Source organism: Gobio gobio, assembly GCF_949357685.1.
Source record: "Gobio gobio genome assembly, chromosome: 5".
NCBI lineage: Eukaryota > Metazoa > Chordata > Actinopteri > Cypriniformes > Gobionidae > Gobio > Gobio gobio.
Window position 1 is genome coordinate 3,015,407 of NC_137101.1, and position 9,235 is coordinate 3,024,641.

The following is a 9,235-nucleotide window of genomic DNA, read 5'->3' on the forward strand; positions in this document are numbered from 1 at the left end:
GTCAGGATTTGGGGAAAATGACCCCAAATGAACAGCGAGACACGTACTGCAGGCGGGCAGTGAGATAAATTCGTAATTGTGACTACATCTCGCAATTCTGACTGTATAACTCGTAATTCTGACTTTATAACTCGTAATTCTGACTTTTTATCTCATAATTCTGACTTTATAACTCGTAATTCTGAATTTATATCTCATAATTGCGACTATATCTTGCAATTCTGACTTTATAACTCGTAATTGTGACAATATCTGACTTTATATCTCATAATTGCGACTATATCTTGCAATTCTGACTTTATAACTCGTAATTGTGACAATATCTGACTTTATATCTCATAATTGCGACTATATCTTGCAATTCTGACTTTATAACTCGTAATTGTGACAATATCTGACTTTATATCTCAATTGCGACTATATCACGCAATTCTGACTTTATAACTTGTAATTGTGACAATATCTGACTTTATATCTCATAATTGCGACTATATCTTGCAATTCTGACTTTATAGCTCGTAATTGCGACAATATCTGACTTTATATCTCATAATTGCGACTATATCTTGCAATTCTGACTTTATAACTCGTAATTGTGACAATATCTGACTTTATATCTCATAATTGCGACTATATCTTACAATTCTGACTTTATAGCTCGTAATTGCGACAATATCTGACTTTATATCTCATAATTGCGACTATATCTTGCAATTCTGACTTTATAGCTCGTAATTGCGACAATATCTGACTTTATATCTCATAATTGCGACTATATCTTGCAATTCTGACTTTATAGCTCGTAATTGCGACAATATCTGACTTTATATCTCATAATTGCGACTATATCTTGCAATTCTGACTTTATAGCTCGTAATTGCGACAATATCTGACTTTATATCTCATAATTGCGACTATATCTTGCAATTCTGACTTTATAGCTCGTAATTGCGACAATATCTGACTTTATATCTCATAATTGCGACTATATCTTGCAATTCTGACTTTATAGCTCGTAATTGCGACAATATCTGACTTTATATCTCATAATTGCGACTATCTCGCAATTCTGACTTTATAGCTCGTAATTGCGACAATATCTGACTTTATATCTCATAATTGCGACTATATCTTGCAATTCTGACTTTATAGCTCGTAATTGCGACAATATCTGACTTTATATCTCATAATTGCGACTATATCTCGCAATTCTGACTTTATAGCTCGTAATTGCGACAATATCTGACTTTATATCTCATAATTGCGACTATATCTTGCAATTCTGACTTTATAGCTCGTAATTGCGACAATATCTGACTTTATATCTCATAATTGCGACTATATCACGCAATTCTGACTTTATAACTTGTAATTGTGACAATATCTGACTTTATATCTCATAATTGCGACTATATCACGCAATTCTGACTTTATAGCTCGTAATTGCGACAATATCTGACTTTATATCTCATAATTGCGACTATATCACGCAATTCTGACTTTATAACTTGTAATTGTGACAATATCTGACTTTATATCTCATAATTGCGACTATATCTTGCAATTCTGACTTTATAACTTGTAATTGTGACAATATCTGACTTTATATCTCATAATTGCGACTATATCTTGCAATTCTGACTTTATAGCTCGTAATTGTGACAATATCTGACTTTATATCTCATAATTGCGACTATATCACGCAATTCTGACTTTATAACTCGTAATTGTGACAATATCTGACTTTATATCTCATAATTGCGACTATATCACGCAATTCTGACTTTATAACTTGTAATTGCGACAATATCTGACTTTATATCTCATAATTGCGACTATATCTTGCAATTCTGACTTTATAACTTGTAATTGTGACAATATCTGACTTTATATCTCATAATTGCGACTATATCTTGCAATTCTGACTTTATAGCTCGTAATTGTGACAATATCTGACTTTATATCTCATAATTGCGACTATATCACGCAATTCTGACTTTATAACTCGTAATTGTGACAATATCTGACTTTATATCTCATAATTGCGACTATATCTTGCAATTCTGACTTTATAGCTCGTAATTGCGACAATATCTGACTTTATATCTCATAATTGCGACTATATCTTGCAATTCTGACTTTATAGCTCGTAATTGCGACTATCACGCAATTCGGACCATATCATGCAACTGACTTTATCATTCGTAATTGAGACAATATTTGAATATAATCTCATAATTGCGACTATATCTCGCAATTCTGACTTTATAACTCGTAATTGCGACTATCACGCAATTCAGACCATATCATGTAACTGACTTTATCATTCGTAATTGTGACAATATTTGAATATAATCTCATAATTGTGACTATATCTCGCAATTCTGACTTTATAACTCGTAATTGCGACGATCACACAATTCGGACCATATCATGCAGCTGACTTTATAACTCGTAATTGTGACTATATCTCCCAATTCTGACTTTATAACTCGTAATTGCGAAAATATCATGCAATTCGAACCATATCATGCAACTGACTTTATAATTCGTAATTGCGACAATATCGGACTTTATAACTCGAAATTCTGACTATATCTCCCAATTCTGACTTTATAACTCGTAATTGTGACTATATCACGCAATTCTGACTTTATAACTCGTAATTGTGACTATATCTCGCAATTCTGACTTTATAGCTCGCAAATGCGACTATCATGCAATTCTGACTTTATAACTCGTAATTGTGACTATATCACGTAATTCTGACTTTATAATTTGTAATTGTGACTATATCACGCAATTCTGACTTTATAACTCGCAAATGTGACTATATCACGCAATTCTGACTTTATAGCTTGCAAATGCGACTATCATGCAATTCTGACTTTATAATTTGTAATTGTGACTATATCACGTAATTCTGACTTTATAATTTGTAATTGTGACTATATCACGCAATTCTGACTTTATAACTCGTAATTGTGACTATATCACGCAATTCTGACTTTATAGCTTGCAAATGCGACTATCATGCAATTCTGACTTTATAACTCGTAATTATGACTATATCACACAATTCTGACTTTATAACTCGTAATTCTGACTATATCACGCAATTCTGACTTTATAGTTCGCAAATGCAACTATCATGCAATTCTGACTTTTTAACTCGTAATTGTTACTATATCTCGCAATTCTGACTTCATAACTCGCAATTCTGAGTTTATATCACATAATTCTGACTTTATAACTCGTTATTGCAACTAAATCACACAATTCAGACTTCATAACTCGCAATTGTGAGTTTATATCACGTAATTCTGACTTTATACGTTGCAAATGCGACTATCACGCAATTCTGACTTTATAACTCGTAATTGCGACTATATCACGCAATTCTGACTTTATAACTCGTAATTGCGACTATATCATGCAATTCTGACTTTATAACTCGCAAATGCGACGATCACTCAATTCTGACTTTACTATAACTCGCAATTGTGACTATATCACGCAATTCTGACTTTATAGCTCGTAATTCTGACTTTATTCAGAGTATATATATATATATCACGCAATTGCGAGAAAAAGTCAGAATTGTGTCTTTGAAAGCACAATTCGTGGCGGAAACCAAGCTTCCATAGTTCCAAGACACATGTAATGCCCAAGAAATGTTCGAGCATGCTTACAATTACCCAAACCGTTGTGTCTAGTTAGGCAGATCACTAGGTTTTGAGACACAACCAAGGCAGGTTTGTCTTTGGTCACCAAGACGTGTCAAACAATTGAGAGACAAACCGGCTTTAGAGAATCATAATGAATCCCTATTGAAAAGAAGAGGGGAAAAACTACTCTCATGCTTCTACAATTACAAAACAAAGCGGCGTTTGACCAAAACAAAGCTGTCGGATCAACGCAGCTCAACATAACAATGACCTCACCGCAGTAAGATATCAAGAATTGCATGCCAATCTAAAAAAGTCTAAAACTTTTCAGGGTTGCATTTCCCAAAAGCCAGTAGTTGGTGCCAATATATGAGTTTATTACAAGCTCTCTATATTCGATTAACAGGCACTTGAAAACCAATGGTGATGCTCTACGGCATAAAGTAAACAGAAGCCGTTGTCATGGTGATGCAATGACATGTTATAAGACACTATAACCCCCCCCATCCCACTAATCATCTGCTGGGTCATTAATAAACGAACAGTAATCCAAGATTCATAACAATGACCAGCATGTGCACCAGAGATCATGGGAAATTAATCCCAGCATTCATTTATTTCAGGATTTCCCCCCCCCCGAGGCTCAAGGACCCCCTGATGCCACATATCAGGCAGATGGCTGGTGAAGTTGCAGGAAATTGGGTGTTTTTGGGGCGGCTGACATGTGCCCGTGTTCACACAAACATAACCACAGAAATAAAGCAAGCATGAAAATTCACATCATTTTCTAAAAGCATGTTATAGCTCTTATTGTGAACAAAGTGCATGTGTTTCTGTTCTCAAAATGCCATAACCGGACTTCAACAAAAGCATAAGCTCAGTAAAACAATCGATATGCAGATTTGAAAAGCTCTTTTATTTGGCACTCATGTAATGGCTTCCTTATTAGTAGTTGATTAAAGGGATAGTTCACACAAAAATTAAAATTAGCCCATAATTTTATCTACCTCAAGTCATCCGAGGTGTGTATGACATTCTTCTTTCAGACGAATAAAATCGGAGTTATATTACAAAAGTATTTGAAAAGTATCAAAAAGAAATGGATTCATAGTTGCTCTGTTTTTGAAGTCCATAAAAAGTGCATCTATCCATCATATAACTGCTCCACGCGGCTCTGGGGCGTTAATAAAGGCCTTCTGAAGCGAATCGACTAAGAAAAATATCCATTTTTAAAACTTTATCAAGTAAACTTTCGGCCGACCGCCTTCCCTGTTCAATTTATGGAAAGATTGTTTAAAAGTTCCCCTGCAGATCGAAAGATTAACGCGACCAGGTCCGCTCGTCATGACGTCACGAACACATCTTTGAGTTTCACTTTCAACATTCAACACTAGGCGTAGGCGGTCGGTCGAAAGTTTACTTGATAAAGTTTTAAATATGAATATTTTCCTTACACAAACGCATCGATTCGCTTCAGAAGGCCTTTATTAACACCCCAGAGCCGCGTGGAGCAGTTATATGATGGATAGATGCACTTTTTATGGACTTCAAAAACAGAGCAACTATTAATCCAATTCTAGTGCTTGGATTAGCCCGGACTTTTGTAATATAACAAAATGTGCTATAGAAATAAAGGTTGTTGCTAGTTTTAATTTTTGGGTGAACTATCCCTTTAAATGGGTCTTTCCCAATTTAAAATATAATCGCGACTTCTTTTCCTCAGAACTGCGAGTTTACATCTCGCAATTCTGACTTTACATCCACTATACCCCCTGAAGGTGTGCTGTGGTGTCTGGCACCAAGATGTTAGCAGCAGATCCTTTAAGTCCTGTAAGTTGCGGACTTGTTTGTTCAGCTCATCCCACAGATGCTCGATTGGATTGAGATCTGGGGAATTTGGAGGCCGGGTTTTTTTCCTGCTTCTAACACATCAACTCTGAGGACAAAATGTTCACTTGCTGCCTAATATAACAGCTGATGGAGAGATCATCAGAGTTATTCACTTCACCTTCATACCAGCACTTATATGCATATTCAGTGTCTTTCTATTACATTAAAAAGGTATTATTATACCACGTAATTTAAATGCAAGCAAATCACCGTTAATATTATAGTGAAGTATCAACTGGGGTTCTCTGTATATTTTGAAGTCCATAAAAAGTGCATCTATCCATCATATAACTGCTCCACGCGGCTCTGGGGCGTTAATAAAGGCCTTCTGAAGCGAATCAATGCGTTTGTGTAAGAAAAATATCCATATTTAAAACTTTATCAAGTAAACTTTCGGCTGACCGCCTTCCCAGTTCAATTTATGGAAAAATTGTTGAAAGTTTAAATTTAGTTTAATATTATTGAGAAGTATCAACTGGGGTTCTCTGTATTATTTTTTTTTGCTAGGCCAAAATTAATCGAAATCTAATCGAATTAGTGTCAATATGGTTGTCCAAATATCAGCTGAACACCAGTATTGTCATCATAAGCTGCTTAAAATAAAAGCGTCCACTCCATAAAGTTATTCACAAACATAGCCCAAGAGAATAATTCAGCTTCCTGAAATGTTTTTCTGGCACATTCAATCTGTTAACAGCACTTCAGCAAAGTCTTTGGGTGATAAACAGAGCTCAAGGACACGATGAAGCCTTTATGGCTGTGGTTCCCATCAGGAAACACCTGCAGTTCCCCCTCCTCTGAATATATCCATCTCTGGAAAAGTATTAATTTGAGATATATGAGCATCATGTGGATGAACATGTTTGGGCAGTTTTGGACTGTCCGTGTAGAAACATGTCCATCTGTCACTCAAACAGAGGCAGACAGTTGAATATTTCAAGATCATATTAACTCGATCCATTAGGATATGCTATTTTGTTATCTCAAATATGCATATCTCGCAAATATCCCATAAATTTCAAATGCCTAGTGAGTCATCATGGAAACTTCCTTCCTAAGAATCCTCCTCCTCTTTCAGTGAAGGACATAAACAACAACATAACCCGTCTTTTATCACCCTAAGTCTGGTTTGTTTACATTTCATTTCCCTTTTTTTTTGGAGGAAATTCTTCAGATAAACAAAGTCCCCACTTTCACCAACCCCTGGTTTCGAGGGTTTGGGTTGAGAAAAAAAACAACAACATGGATAAACTCACCAGCGTTAAACGTGTTTGTTTAGTTGTCTCAGTAACTTTAGTTGTTTCTCTTCAGTTTGGCTGAGTTTGATCCACGTTTCGCTCCACGGCTGGAAAGGCGGGCGGGTGCGCGCGTGGGTGCGTGGACGCGCATCAGCTGAAAACTCTGCTGCTTTTCCTCCACGCGACTTGGAATGTTCAGTTGAGAGGGATTCGCGGTTCAAAACAACCAATCAGAGCGCACATCAGAAGGCTTCAATGGGAAGGGGCGTGGACATGAAAACAGGTGGGCGGGGATATGAAAGCATGTGGGCGGGGACCTGAGAGAAGGTGGGCGGTCTTTCTTTAAACGCAGGCGAAATACATAAGAAATTAACATAACGGTCGCTGTTTTTATCTAAAATCAAACTTTATTTGCATTTGATTGAGTGCAAGAATGTATAAAAAAATAAATAAATATAATATAATGTATAATAAATAACAGCCAATACATAATATAGAAAATAACAATGAGTAGCAACGATAGATACAATTAAATATTTTTTAACTCCTCAAAAAAAATAAAAAATAAAACAATAATAATAATTATATATATAATGTTATTATATACATTATTAATAATAATAATATATATATATATATATACACATCTACAGCTACAGTATATATATATATATATTTATATATATATATATATATATATATATATATATATATATATATATATATATATATATATATATATATATATATATATATATATATATATATATATATATATATATATATATATATATATATATATATATATATATATATATATATATATATATATATATATATATATATATATATATATATATAAACAATAGATAGCTCATACATAATATAGAACAATTTACTATTTTAGTTATTTTTAACTCTAAAATGATATAATTATTAATAATTATAATAATATCATATATATATATATATATATATATATATATATATATATATATATATATATATATATATATATATATATATATATATATATATATATATATATATATATATATATATATATATATATATATATATATATATATATATATATATATATATATAATGTATAATAAATAACAACAGATAGCCAATACATAATATAGAAAATACCAATGAGTAGCAATGATGGATAAAATTAAATATTTTTTAACTCCTCAAAAAAAATTTTTTATTAAATAATTATAGAATTAGTAATTATATATATATATATATATATATAATATATGTTATTATATACATTATTAATAATAATTAATATATATATAAACAATAGATAGCTAATACATAATATAGAAACATTTACTATTTTAGTTATTTTTAACTCTATAATTATATAATTATTAATAATTATAATAATAAATATATACATAATATAATATATATGTATAAAATGTATAAAACGTTTATAAAAAATATAATATATATAATATAATGTATAATAAATAACAACAGATAGCCAATACATAATATAGAAAATATCAATGAGTAGCAATGATAGATAAAACTAAATATTTTTAACTCCTCAAAAAAATGTTATTATATACATTATTAATAATATATATATATATATATATATATATATATATATATATATATATATATATATATATATATATATATATATATATATATATATATATATATATATATATATATATATATATATATATATATATATATATATATTATATATAAACAAACGACTATTTATAAGTCTATAATTATATAAATATTAATCATTTTAATAATAAATATATATAATATAATAATACAATAATTAATTTAATACAATTATTAATAATGACATAATTAATTAAAACTTTTGAAAACGAAAATGACATTAAAGTGTCATGTAATTCTAATATTAATGATATTTTAAAATATTTCAGATCTGTCTGTGAATTATCCATCTGACAATGTCTTTGTGTTTCTGTCCTGATTTGGCTGTGTGGGAAAATAACTTAAAGAACTTTATAATGATATCAAATAAAAAAATAAATATAAAAAAACTTTGAATGATTCCTCTATGATTAGTAAACTGGACATTGGATATAATATTGAGTCATAATCACAAAGCAGGATTAGTTTGCACAGGTAAAATCTGATTAGCCCCTCTGGGGTCACATTGGGGATTAAACTGGCCTCCATTTATAAAACCCCTCAGTTAAACTCAGTTAATAAAACAACATTAGCAGCTTTATAATGGTATTTTGAGGCCAGAGACATTTGGAGAATAATAGGTTTTACCAAAGGTATTTGCGTATTTTACAGTAATAAACATTCATATTTCTAATCGCAGTGTAAAACATTCAGAAAGTGTGTCTGTTGCGCCTTCATGTGGACGGTGTGCGCGATAACGCGGGACGTTTGCGCCTACATCTCCCAGAAGTCCTT

General features: G+C 31.7%; 1 protein-coding gene across 2 annotated transcripts in view; it reads right to left on the reverse strand.

Moving 5' to 3' along the window:
* The window catches only part of gas2l3 (growth arrest-specific 2 like 3), a 34,408-nt gene extending 27,419 nt beyond the window's left edge, over positions 1–6,989 (reverse strand). The window contains exon 1 of one of the 2 annotated variants that reach the window (XR_013816442.1): positions 6,815–6,989. The gene's annotated coding sequence lies outside the window, so the exon portion shown is untranslated. The remainder of the gene's footprint in view (positions 1–6,814) is intronic. The other variant, XM_079816363.1, reaches the window with a different exon arrangement.
* Between the last annotated feature and the right edge of the window lie 2,246 nt (positions 6,990–9,235).